Below are 14003 nucleotides of genomic sequence, written 5' to 3'. Positions count from 1 at the left end.
CATACATACATACATTTGAAATAACTGTTTGGGATACAAGTGCATTGGGCCTAGCCATTTTGGGTAGTTAAATATCCCTTTTCCCTCTTCTTGGTTCACACCTCATCTGGTACAGGTTCTGCAAACTGCACAAATATTGCAAATTGCTATTCCAAAAGATGTGCACCTTATCTGCTACAAAAACCTGTTACCTTTTTTCTTAGTCAGCCATGAACATTAAGTATCATATAAGAAATCTGCTTATTCTTGTTTCATGGATTTTATTACCTTGGCAACTAAGTGATCTGTTCAAACTGCTCTTTGCTGTTAGTTCTAGAGTTTTCTGTGTCACAGAAAAAACCATGAAGAGAGGATGAATAGGTAACTGACTTCCCTTATGCTTGCATCAGTTTCTACAGATGGGAGAATAGATACAGTGTGAAATGAAGTCCTTGGTTGCTCAGAACCAGTGGTAGTTAATAGATTAGCTGGATTAAAAATAGATTTTTCTGTTTTATGACAATGACTAGCAAAATCCCAGTTGGGAATGGAATTTTATTTTTAATATATCAAAAGAATATTTTTAGTCTGGAGAAGAAAAACTGTGAAGGAAACAAATATTTGAACAAAATGAAATGTTCTTCTTTTCACATCCATCTTTGGATTTTCATTAACAAATAAGCACCCAAATGCTGCCATCAAAGCTCATTTTAAATAAAGAAAAAGTAGACCCACTTCATAAGGGAGTCCTGTAAGACTCACTTTTTCTCAGGTGACTGTGACGTTTTGTTGATTGTTTCCAAAGGAGAAAAAAAAAAACAGTGACAGTGACATGGACATATAATGTTTCAGTAATGTTGCACTGGTGTCAGTGACAGGTGAAAAGTCTCCCAACCCAGCACGAGGATGAGACGGAGCCAGTTTCCCATATGCACGATCTGTGCCCCATCAAACCTCCCTCCACTCCACAGCACACTTCCAGGAAACTTCCCCCATTCAAATGGCAAGGGACTTGCAGCACCGTCTTTAAAATGTTGAAGGCAGCATGCTCTACTGAAAAATACAACCAAAGCTTGATCTTTCTATAGAAAACAACCATACACAAATGACACACCAGGGAGCCGTATTAAACACTGTGCAGTGGTTTTTGTACCAAACATAACAGGTTAGCAAATATTTTTGTGGGTTTTCTGTCAATCCTGTAAATTCAGTATGAAATGTGAAAAACGGGCAAGGCTCTTTTCTAAGTGTGATCATGATTAATAAAAGAGTTGGAGGGGAAAACTGTTGTGTGTTACAGCTCAGAAGCCTCATCGTAGGCTGCAGTAATAGAACTAATTCATGGAAGTGGGCACAGTAAGAAATGCCCTTGTGGACATTTTTTTGAGTTGTGCATGAGCCAGAAAATAATGTTATTCCCTAGCCTCACATGGCACTGGCTGCATCTTCATCTAGTCTCCAGAAAAAAACAAATGGAAACATGTTTTTCTGAATATTTTATACTGTTGAAAGTGAACTACATTTGACTGAATCAAACAGCTTGTTAAAAATTTTTATGATGTGTTTATCAGATATTCAATGTTTTTGGAATTTTGAAAATAAAAATAAAAAACCCAATAGAAAAGAAATATTGGGGTTTACATTGCTGGTTTTGGCACGTTCAACACCTAGGCTTTGACTACTTTGCAGGCACACTCTCTGTCTTCTCTTCCTTTAGACCATCAGTATTCATGAGAAAAGCAAGTAAATTTGACTAAGAGGGATATCTTGTTGTTTTTCTTGCCCTGAATATACAAAGAAATAAGTCACCACCTGAAATTCAAATGTATGAGATACTTGTCTCCTGTAAGATCTCATATGGATATTCAGTCACTGAGCTGCATTAAACAACTTTCTCTCCACTCCCACTCTTCTCTCACGTTTTTACCGTTTGTTTTCTGACAGCTTCTACATTTTCATACCCTCATTTTTAACATTCATTTTAGGTCTTCTTCTATTTCCTGCAGCCCTTGCTGGCTGGAAGCAGTTACAGGAGCCAACCTTTTCTTACAACTCAGCTTTCTTGCTCAGACTGTAGTTGTAACCTGGCACTTAGCATGAATTAATTGATCATTCAGATCAAAACATTAAATATTTAAAGTGGCACCACACCATTCATAAAGTGAAATGTAAAATGTTGTTTACTGTCTGCTAATTATTTTAGTTCAAGCAGGCAGACTCAACTGCCTATATTATTAAGTAAGCCTATAAAAATGAGCTAGGGACAGGAAATATTCTTCTTGCTGGTAACAGTGCTAAAGATTAAGCTGCAATTCTCATTAACTATATTATAACATGAAAATATTTTTCTCCAAATTGTGCCAATACAAAGCTAAACAAATCATATTAGTCCTTGTTTCCAAATGGTTTGGATAGAAGCTTACTAGTTGTGAAATCTCAGATGTTGATCATTTTAGGAGGTAAAACTCATGTTACTAATTTACTGGTGTTTGTGGCTATCTGTGCCCTCAAGTAGCAAAGACTTGTGTTCTCTAAAACAACGTACTTTAATACAAATTAGTTTGAAGCTTATCTTAAAGGAAAATGGATGATTTCCCCATTGGCCATACAACATCAATATATAATAATCCACATAAAACTTTTACCAGTGATCTATTTCTTACAATTATATATTTGCTATAGGAACATTATATAGGAACATCAGCACTGGGTTTTGTGATCAGGAACACTGTAATGTGATGGAAACAACAATAAAAATTCACAATCATGCTGAAAAGAACTGTGAAAACCCATAAGAATTATATGTTTTGATACAAAGTTTGATAGTTTCATTACATAACCTAAAGCAACACAAGATTCCTGAGCTGGTATTTTCAATGACCTGAAACTCTGTTCCATTCTGTCAAAAGTTTCACACAGTGGTCGAGTGCTGATTTGCAGTTTTGGACTCAAAATTCTCATTTTTGTAAGACACAGGGGGACAGATCTAAAGGGAGTGGACGAGACTAGTTATAGCATGCAAAGAGGTGGGATAGATGTAAGTGCACGTCTGTGAACTGCAACTTTTGAATGTTGCAGAATATAAAGCCTGCTAATCTGTTGTGTGTCTCCACAGGACTCTGGAGCCTAATTATAGAGTTGTATGAAAAAGTTCTGCTTGTCAGCAGAACTGGTAGGAGGGGAAAAAATTCACATTTTTTGCACATTCACAGAAGAATAAGATATTTAGGCAGAAAACCATCATTGCTGCAGATGGACACTTATAGAACAAAAATGGGTAATTTTTGTGCAGCTCTGCTTGTTGCTAACATAGCCAGAATATATTTTGTAGTGGATCTAAAATCCAGCCTAGAATCCGTCAGTCACAACCAGTGGCAAAATACGCTCCATAGGGGAGTAGAGGTTGAGGATAGCAGGAAAATTCAAGGTGGGGCAGCCATCCTAAAAAGAGCAAGCAGGATCCCACCAAATTTAGTGTTGCTGCACTTGCTTATGCCAGCAGAGACTTTCACTCTGGATGGTTTTTAGTCCTTATGAGTAAAGATTAGCCACAAAACCCTGATCACAATTATAAAAAGGCAAAAAGCAAGGATGTGACCCTAGCGTGGCAATAAGAAAAGAGAACTAGAAGAGGTGTGAGAGATATGTACAAGCTGTTAAGGAAAACAGGAGTAACCAGGTGCTAGTGGCCAAGGGACTTCAACTGCTTACTTTCATTAAATTTAAAAGACAGTGTCTTTAAATGCATGCTTTGAGTAAGAAGTATGCCTGTAAAAATCTGTTCTATACCCAGAACATATCATGAGGGTAACTAAGGTATTTTTAGGACAAATATAACTTTACAGGATAGTAGGCACAATAGCTGATTCCCAATGGTGTTCAGGTGACAGCTTCTACCCAGCATATCAAAAAAACTCAATAACCCAGAACAGTGTTTTGTGTATGTGCTATGTGACCTTCTGCAACCCTAATAGAGGGATTATCCATTTGCAGGTGCAGGTCTGTGACACAGAAGATGAATAATTTATGTGGGCTTTTCCCTTCTTCCTCTCAGTACTGAGCAGAGAAACGGGGATTCATCACTGCTTGGTCTTCACCATTTCTGTACTACCTGACTTGTGTTTGCAGCCACTCGGTGAAAAGCCTGGCTCTTAACTCAGCCTGTAGTGACCTGTGCTTTCTGCTTTGGATAAGTGTTTCTGTCTTACGCTTGTTAAATGCAACGTGAATTTTATATGAAAGTGCTTTTTTTCTTATTTCCTTTTTCTTTCTTTTCCCTCGGCATCATCTAATTTGGCAATCCTTGGAGTGCTAGAGAGTCTCTTTAATGTATCTCAAGGCACAAGGACTCTGACTTTACTGCATTAACCGAATACATTTATTTGCTTCTTTTATATGTGGCTATGGGAACTGATGAATGGTTGTGTTCTCAATACTCCCCTTATCTCCTTCTTCTTTGTCTGACATTAGCAATAAAATACAAATTCCAGAAACGGCAAACCAAGCATCCAAATTAAGAAAACTAATTTCATGACAGCTAACATGTGGGAAAATCTCAGGTGATGAAGAAATCCAAGGAAATACAAAGGAAAATGGCAACAACATAGGCTACACTAAGAGGAAATAATTATAACTAAAGACAGCAAATCCACTAATAGTTTTATACACTAGTAACTAATTAATTCAAAATAAAAATTAGTAGAAAGCATTAAAAATCTCCTGCAATACAATCTTCTCTCCATAACCTGTCAAAGCTTCTACTGAATGAACTGTTAGGCTGTTTTCTTAAACAAGGAAAAATTATTTCTTTTTATATCTCTTAGGTGCCTTAAAATCTGTCCTATATTATAAAGAAGTAAAACAATTCTATGTTTAGTGTCCGTGATCCTGGAAGTTAATTTTATTTGGTTTAATTTTTAATTTTAATTTAATGGATGGACTTTTTCTCAGCCAATTCGAAGAACAAGATTAGGTCAAATAAAAGGTAAACTTTTGTATTTGCTTTGCTCTTTCCTCATCGCAATACTAAAATAAACCCAGAAATAACAACAAAAAGTCCAAAATCACTGACTTGTATATAGCTATTTACAGTCTGTTTCTTCCACTGTAAAATATTCCAGATCCTATTATACCCTCTACAGGTAGTTTTTGGATAAATTCTTGGGATCTTCTAAGCTTCTCGGTTACTCTACTGTAGACTACAAGGAGTAAGCATGTCCATTATAGTTTCTGGAGAGGTTTCTCATAACCCACATTCTTTAAGCCAATCCTCACAAAAAAGCCTGTTATTTTTTCTGAAATCTTAGATAACACATGAAACTAGCATGTAGTTGTTGAAATAGAAATTATCTTCAGTAAACATTAAAAGTGTTCAACTGACTGTATTTTCTTATATGTCAGCTTTTACTATATGCAGAATATCACATATGAAACTACTAATCATTTTCTGTTGAAGCAAAATAACAAAAAACTATGATACTTTCCTTTTTCTCTCGTACCTTGTTCTTGTTTACAAATCCTATAATCCTGTATAATCATGCCCATATTGTTTATAATTTTAACATATTTTTGTAAGCTTTGAAAGAAATCCTTAGCAAATACCTTTATATTCCTTTTACAACTACAGTCATACTGTTTCCAAAGAAGTATTTTGAAAAGATTGACAGAGAAAGAATCTTCACAGCAATTTATGGATAGTTAATGAAAACTTACAGAGATAACAGAAATTAAGTAATGACCCTTTAAGTGTAGAATCTTTAGTACTCCTATACACTTAAGGCTTCCCAATTTACTCAATCTATATTTATTTTCTAGGAATGGGCTTTGTTTTTTTGCATGATTTGATCAATCTGTCTAACTGTCTTGCTTCTACTTTGCAGAAAATATGCAAGAATTTAATTCAAATTCAACTGAATTACGCTGCTTTGACGCTGCTTATTTCCTCCAGTTGTTGATTAATATGCCCCTTGTGCAAACATCTCTCTCCTACCTGATGCTTTCAGTAATATCTCAATTCGTTGCTGATGACATTCAAATTTCCTCCAGAGATGTCTTTTGAAGTCACAAACAGAGGATTATGCCCATCAGTGAATGACTCAGGCACAAAGTGATTGATAAGGCAAATAAATACTTAGATCTTAGCAATCAGTCAATTGTGATATGCAAGAGGGAAAACAAGACTGCAGACATTTCAGCTCTATATCACGTTTTCCAAATTATCTCTGTATGCCGATGGTCCTCTTAATAAATTATCCTCCCTGGTTATCTGATCTGATCTAAGTTTTCAATTATGTCTCTTATCAAAATCATGTAACAAGGCAGTCTTCCTGAGTCTGAAGCTATTTCTATGTCCAAGAAATAGCTTCCAAAGTCCAGACAGAGAAAATACTTCACAATTGGTTTTGAGTTGAGAAGATGTGCATACACATATCAGAGAGACTTTGTGACATCGGACAATTCATGGTTTTATTCCCACATTCCCTGAGCTGACTTTTATGTAAGTGGCAACAATACATGACATTGCAGCTGTTACAGGGGAGTAACATTTTGAGCATCTTGCACAGTATGAGACTGAGACATCAAGACCTTGTATCACCTAAGATGTGCAAAAGTAAAAAAGAAAGAAAGAAAGAATAAGGTCATGGCACAAGGGTAATTTTTTTTTAATTAATGATTTTTTGATTGACCAAAACAAATAAAAAATTTTAATAAGGAGAACTTATCTTCTAAAAGAATGTCTTGTGAAAGTCCATATACTGATTTTATTAAGATTTAAACTGTACAAGATTTTGGAAACCTGAAGAATAAGTCAATTTAGAAAAGAGGTCTAAAAAATACACATTTCAGAAGTAATTGTGGACTGCTGGTAGAGTCTTCAGACAAATTTGTAAGACATTTTATAGCACGTATGTGTGATCATTACACATGTCATTGTGTTCCGGATCGTATCTTGGGCTTTTTTCTGGTGTGGGAGGTGATCTTGAAGAAATATGTGCATGATCATGGTAGCATAGTTGTGAAACACAGATGTCTTCCCTTAGATATAAGCTTTTCAAAGGTCACAAATAACAGCAAAAAAGGGAATTTTTTGAGTGAAACCATATGTTCTTTGATTCAGGGACCATTTCATGTTTGCAGTCACTAGTACAATGCAATCTTGATTTATGATTGTTATGCCTTCTGCCACGATGATGGTAAGATTTAGAAAGAAATAAAGGACCTTGCTCATAAAACAACAATAAAAAAATCTTCTATGACAATCAGAGACTAAATAATATTTAGTATGGACTTATGATGCGAATTGGACATCTGAGGCAACTGCATTTTAAAGTGGTATCTGCATTTTTTTAGTATATGTAAATAGATGTACCTACAGGTTAAACCAAAAAAGAAATTCTACTATTTTTATATGCAATTGGTAAACTGAACATCAAAGTAACCTATGTAGTAGGTACAGAACTATATATGGTTTTATTCCAGTTTTGAAAGTGCAACCTTACATACAAAGTTTACTATCATTAATTTGGTCCAGAAAGTGGGCTGTAGTATAATATTCCAGGCAATAAATGCTTGTGGAAAAAATATTAGTAAGCATAGGAAAAACAGATTGAAGGGAATTTTAATTTGTTTCTATGTCCAGAACTTCAAATAAATTTCTGTGGTAGACATACTAAAATTCCTATATAGGAACAAGAGCGTTCATGAAATTTTCATTATTTTCTATTCCATCCATTTCATCTGTACATTTTGTCCCCTATGCAAGCCATCACAGGAATAAAGATAAATGAATAATCCCAATTACTTCACAGTAATATGAATTTGATAAAGCTGAATGACTCTATCAGACCAGCAGAGCTCAATGTCATACAAATGTTTCAGCATGTCCAGAGTAATTTTTTGGAGTGTCTAAAATATTTAAGTTTTGGAACATTTTCTCTGTGAGAACTATCTCAGAAGAAGAGGTAAAACATGCACTATGATTTTGTTGACTCATTTTGATGTGGTTTTGCTCATTACACCTCAACTCTATGTGGAGATCTACAAATAATGAAGAGTAAATAGCATATAAAAGTTGTGGAGGAGTTAACAGGGATAATGGGTGATCTTTCAGAAAATATAATGCATATGTTCTTAAACAGGTAATAATTAATCACCTTTTCCAAGAGTAAATTTCTGTTAAGCTCCTTGCCATGTAGTTTTGAGGCCATATTTGTGGGGAAAATATTGCAGCAGACACATCTTCTAGATATGTCTCTTCATGGCTAAGCAAGCATTAAAACTTTTCAAGTTTAGAGCCTGAATGTCTTCTCAAAATGACATTACGAGGAGGTTATGCTTTTACATTAGCTTCTTCTGATACTACGACCAAACAGTCTTTTTCATTTACCTGCCCATCTCTGTAGCCACTACTCTTGGTTGAATGCTTTGCTATAGCAGGTTGGTTACAACCTATAGCAGGAATGTTGCAGCCCCAAGGCAGTGTCCCTCATGTACTTAATGAAGACTATAAAATTGATAAAAATAAATGGGATTCATGAATTCTTGTAAAGTGATGTTATTTGGCAAAGGAAGACACCTAAAAGACTGGCCTGATACTATGTCTGCATCAATTACAAAGTCATACATTTAGTCTTGATCAAAATAATTTGAAGGCTAGGAGTCTCACTGAATATATGGTAAATCTTTAACTATAGAAGCAGAACGTTTCTTGCTCACAAGGAGGCTGAAGCCACAGTCCTTGCATGTTGAGTGAAAAGTTGTCATCCTTTACCTCTCTCAGGAACTGCGATGATCAAAGTTTGTCTGTTTTTAGTTCCAGAAGCAGAAGGTTCCCCAACGATAACATCGTGTTTTAACACCATTTATAATAAAACCTTTAAGAGCATACTGAAAAAGGAAATTCCCAAAAGAGATTTCTGATGGATGGAAAGAGTTTGATGTATTTTCTATTTCTAGGGATGGGAATGGAGAAAAATTATCAATTTTTCCCGAGACTGACATGTAAGTTTGGTCCTGAAGGAGATGTAAAGAGGTGAGCTATGATGTTTTAACTAGCACATGACAGCATGCATTACTCTGTCTTTCTGACATAACCTCATGACTCTGTAAGCTTAGGAGCTAGTCTAAGTGGATGACTATATAGAATAAGTATGGGCATGTGTGATCAAGAACATCAGCTGTAACACGGATGGTAATTCTAATGTTTTATTGTATTCACAACATACAGAATCTGACATTGTATTTCCCTTATTACATATCCACTTACAACACCTTAGAATTGATTTGTTGCCTTTATGAAGTACAGTGAATCATCCTGAATTTCCTTTTAGAAAGCAGCACATAAGCAAAGATTAGATTTTCTTAAGGTTCACACACTTTGCGATATTTTCATAAATCAGTCAAGAAATTAATTGTAAAACCGAACAGATTACATTTCCTTCCATTAACCAGAAAACGTTACTGTTGCTTCCATTCCAGCTTACAAAGACACAAAATCATTGCTCTCATACATGTGTATAAACACATCTACACATACATACATGTACAGTATGAGACTTTTAAATCTTTAAGCAAAATAATAACGTATTTATCTTACCAAGTTTTAACAATTTCATAATTTTTGAAAAGGCACCATCCCCTAATATAGTGTTATTGATCAAAATCACTCATAAGATAAGAATCAATAGGGACTCCATCACTTCCAGAAAGAGTATTTTTCCCTTGTGAAGTGCTAAGAAGTTGGTAATCCAGGGTGTAACAGACTCTGAAAAAAGCATTAGAGAAGCCATGCACAGAAGGAGGAAAATAAATACTATAAAGCCCCTACTAATATAATATTAGCTAGCAAATGTCTATTTGACATTGATTCTCAGGAAATTAACAATGCAGTATAAACTGCAATGGATTTCAGTTTAGCATTTTAGTGTACAAGACATTGTTCAAATGATTGAGGTTGTTCTGAAACTGATAGAAAGTGCAATGCAGAAGCAGTTAGCAGGAACATATGGAGGGAGCAAACCAGCGGTGACAAATTACGCAGTGCATTCAGAGGAACTAAGATCTGTGTTGCAGGCTACATGTAGAAAAAAAATCGTTCAGAAGAACTATTTTTTTTTCAATGCCACTGAACCAATCATCTCAGAGGGCTCAATGCCTTGGCATGTATATTCTTAACATATAATTTTCTATGATGCCTTTTGTAAAGACTTGCACCAATTATTTAAAATAAATATTCCTGTCACTAACCTGATCAGAAAACTTCCAGTCTGTTGAATCTGTTTAGTGGGACAGATTTTTCTGTACTGCTAGCATATCAGATTTACCCTTTTTGAACATACCAGCTTTATAACAAGCAAGAAGGAAAACTGGATCTCAGACTGTCACTTAAAGCATCATACTTTTAACCTCCTCCTTCCATCCAGTGCTCTTTACCTTTACTGACACCCTCTGGTCCCTATGTCTAAGTCAGATTTGAATTCATTCCAGCATTCCTTAAAAATTTTACTTTCCAAATCAATATTTTGTGGAGCACAGAACTGGTCATTTTCTGAAACTCCCATAAATCATATTACAGATTCCCCAATAGTTTACTATGTCAGCAACTTATTCAGGGGGCTCAAGCAAATTTGCCAGTCATGACCTTCCTGTATTAAATCTGTTCTAACAAGTCCTCCAAGTTATGCATTTCTTAAAGTTGCCCTTTAATAGCAGAACTTTTAATCATACCTTTTATCTTAGCTGCTAGGATATTTTTCCCTAAGATCTGTTTTCAAAGCTCCTTTCTTTCAAATTTTCAGCTATAATTCAGCCAGTCAAGTTTTTTTAATTTTCTGTTTTCATTCTTAGTACACCTGCCCTCATTATAAAATGAAATTAAGATCCCTACCCTGATATATTAATCTAGAATTCAAAGTAGGACCCTCAGCTTCATATTGACCAATAAAACTAAAATCTACATTCTTAATCTCCCAACTATCCATAGCTATCTTCACATTTTTATATCATGCTCTGCAAGTTCTGACTTTTTGCATGGGCATTTGCCTTGTAAGTATATGAAATGGAAGCGTTGCATGTTGAATAGTCCCCTTATAAAACTACCTAGCTGTTATCACCTCCAAGGATGCTTAACACTTTACTCTCCTTAATATATTTGTTGTCTTCCCAGACTTTGTTTTCTGAACCACTTCTCTTAAACATTCCCATAGTTAAAAGTATATTGCCACTGAAGGCCTCTGTACATGAAATATTCCTCAGTTACTATAGTTCACATCTTAGTTTTCTGTCTTCCTTTCAGCATACTTCACACTAGTAAACAAGAGTTTTCCCTCTCAACAAGAGAGAAAAAGGGGTTTTGAAACTTTGTAGCTAAGTGCTATAATAATTAAAGTATATTTATTAAATATACTTTTAGAAATTCTAATAGATAATTTGATAGCTCTTTAAGGTAATGGCCCAATTATTACTAATTCTTTCAATATCCACTGTAATAACATTAATCATGACAAACTGATTTTGTGTTAATATTGATTACCACAAAGTACTTCTGAAGGAGTAGTACTATAATTCAGCAAGAATTAATTACACTTTTATTAATTAGAAAATATCATTCAAATTTTAATTATCAGGAATCCCTCTTTGGTTTTTGGCTAATAGTGAGTGTGTAATTTATATGTAGTTTCAAACTTCAGGGTCTCATCAAGAGCTCACTGAAGTCTAGAAGAATGCTGTAACTCCTCAGAAAAAAAACTGGCACCAGGTTCTTCATTTAAAAAAAAAACAAAAAAAACCCAAAAAAAACCAGAACAAAACAAAAAAACCCCAAACAAACAACAAAAAGGAAAATATGTCGTTTTAGTAAAATAGTACTTTTTAAATTAAAAAAATAACTTTGCAAAAACTTTGTTCAATTTCTGAAATATTGCAAAACATAGAAAACTTTAGTCCTCACATTACACTACCTTGTGTAACTTCTGTTGTATGAAGTTTCTGTGCTCAAGAGGAACGAAACTAAACATCTAAAGTACAGATACAGTAATGGATGATTTTTTTTCTCATATAAAAATCTTAAAAACAGTTCATGCTCTATGTTCCAATAACTCTAAGTTTGTCTTCTAGCCAGTTCATGGACATTCCACATAGTCTTATCAACTGTCCTCACATCAGAGTGGAAAAATCAGTGCATCTTTATGTAATTCCATCTCTTTTGCCTGTCAGCAAAGGAGAATGGTCCAGGCACTGTACTTTTCTAATTCTAGAGATAATTGTTTATCCCAAAGCCAAGTACCATTCCGAACTCCAAAACAGCACAACTTTAAGTGCATCTCTATAAATTTAATACGCTGGGTTATTTCCTGATTAAACGTCAAGCATTAGCATGGTAGCTCTCCCAGATATAAAAAAATAGTACATTGAAACAGGCATTTCTTCTCTGGAGTATGTATTTTTTTCTAAAAGCCTCACATCTCTCTTCACAACTCATTCACTGCAGTAGTTTGCTTTGCTAGTTAAATGATAGGAAGCATACAGCAGACCACAGTAATTTCTGCTTCAACTTTTCTGCTCAATTATGACAACAATTTCAATGTAAGATTCAAAACAAACAAACAAAAAAAAAACCAAAACACATAAACCTGTAGTAGGAGCCCAAAACCGGGATCTCTCACCACTGCCGGCTTCACAGCAGACTGCTCACAGAGATGCCGCGATGGATATTGCAACGAATAATCTGCACACACTCCAAAGTCTAACCAGGGAAATCAGTGCCTGGCTGGGGGAACGGCAGAGACACTTACCGCTGCTGTGGCACCGTCTCTCTCGCCCTGACTCTCAGTCTCTCTCTCCCATCCTTCTGACAGCCTCAAATATAGCAGTCCCTTATGGTGTTGAGCCTGGGGGAGTAGAGGATTGCAGAGTTGGGTTTTTTCCTTTTTCTTTTCTGTTTTTTTTTTGTTGTTGTTTTCTTTTTTAAACCATCCAGAGGTAGTTCTCCAAACCCGACTGCCTCTTCTCGCCTCTCTCACTGACGGAGAGCCCCAGGTGAAGGCATCCGCTTCAGCAGCTCCCGCGAGCCCCTCCCGGCCCCGCCGTGCCCCCTCCCGGCGGGGGGACCAAGGCGCCTCCCCCGGCTGCTCCCGGGGGTGCGGCGGAGGCTCTGCCCGCCCCTACCCAGACGCGTGTGGATGTATAGATGATGTCGATGTGTGTTCATGCGAATGCCATCTCACACTGCCGCCCGCCGCTCGCCCCTACCCCTAAGCGCGCAAGCACCCCCCCCGCCCCTTCCTCCTCCTCCTGCTCCTCTCCACCTTTCTCCCTGATTTTCTCCTCTTCACTTCTCTGCCCCGGAGCATGAAGGCAAGAGGGTCAGTTGGGGAGTGCTGTCCCCTGATCTCCTGCTCCCCTAATCCAGACCACCAGTTTTTCCCATCCACCACTTTCTGACCCCATCCTCTCCTCATCCCCTCGTCCATCCTCCTTCCAGAAGATTGTTTATTAAAGATTTTTTTTTTTTTTGTAATGCATTTTATTCCCCTCCAGGGGTGATGATCCTCCCTACCCCCTCGCTCTGCAGCCGGAGCCAGGGAGCCAGGAGCCGCGGCTGCTGCCCGCACCGCACCGCGCGATCTCCGTCTTTACACGGCGGCTGCTCTGGCTGGAGGCACAACCGGGGCAGCCAGCCCGAGGCCAGCAGCCGTAACGCCGCGGCTCCGGCAGCCCCTTTGCTCCATGGTCCCTTCCCCATCACCCAGCGCTGTTAACCGCATCCCGCTCCAGCCCGCGGCAGCGCCCCGCCTCGCCCCGGCCCCGGCGGTGCGCCCCGCGCTCCGCGCCCGCCCCCGCAGCACCGCCCCCCGCAGCACCCGCCCGGCCGAGCCCCGGGGCAGGGCTGCTGGCGCCGCTCCTCCGCATCAGCCTGCCGCGTCTTCCTCGGCCGCTTCGCATCTGTCCATACACGTAGTGGGTTCCCACTCTGTCTCTCTCTAATGGCTGCCCTCAGGTTTCAAGCTGATTCTAATCCTTTTTTC

The 14003-nt window shown here is 37.5% G+C and overlaps 1 protein-coding gene across 6 annotated transcripts in view; it reads right to left on the bottom strand.

Moving 5' to 3' along the window:
• Positions 1-13690, bottom strand: part of CNTN5 (contactin 5) — a 618340-nt gene extending 604650 nt beyond the window's left edge. For 3 of the 6 annotated variants that reach the window (XM_039385374.1, XM_039385384.1, XM_039385373.1), the window contains exon 1: positions 12771-13154. The gene's annotated coding sequence lies outside the window, so the exon portion shown is untranslated. Of the gene's footprint in view, positions 1-12770; positions 13156-13283; positions 13418-13534 lie in introns of those variants that run through there. The other 3 variants (XM_039385365.1, XM_039385366.1, XM_039385380.1) reach the window with 3 other exon arrangements.
• Between the last annotated feature and the right edge of the window lie 313 nt (positions 13691-14003).

This window comes from Pipra filicauda, unplaced genomic scaffold (assembly GCF_003945595.2).
Source record: "Pipra filicauda isolate LSUMZ 115617 unplaced genomic scaffold, ASM394559v2 scaffold117_size3949168_pilon, whole genome shotgun sequence".
Classification (NCBI taxonomy): domain Eukaryota; kingdom Metazoa; phylum Chordata; class Aves; order Passeriformes; family Pipridae; genus Pipra; species Pipra filicauda.
The sequence above is the reverse complement of the archived record's forward strand: the minus strand, read 5'-3'. Positions and strand labels throughout refer to the sequence as shown.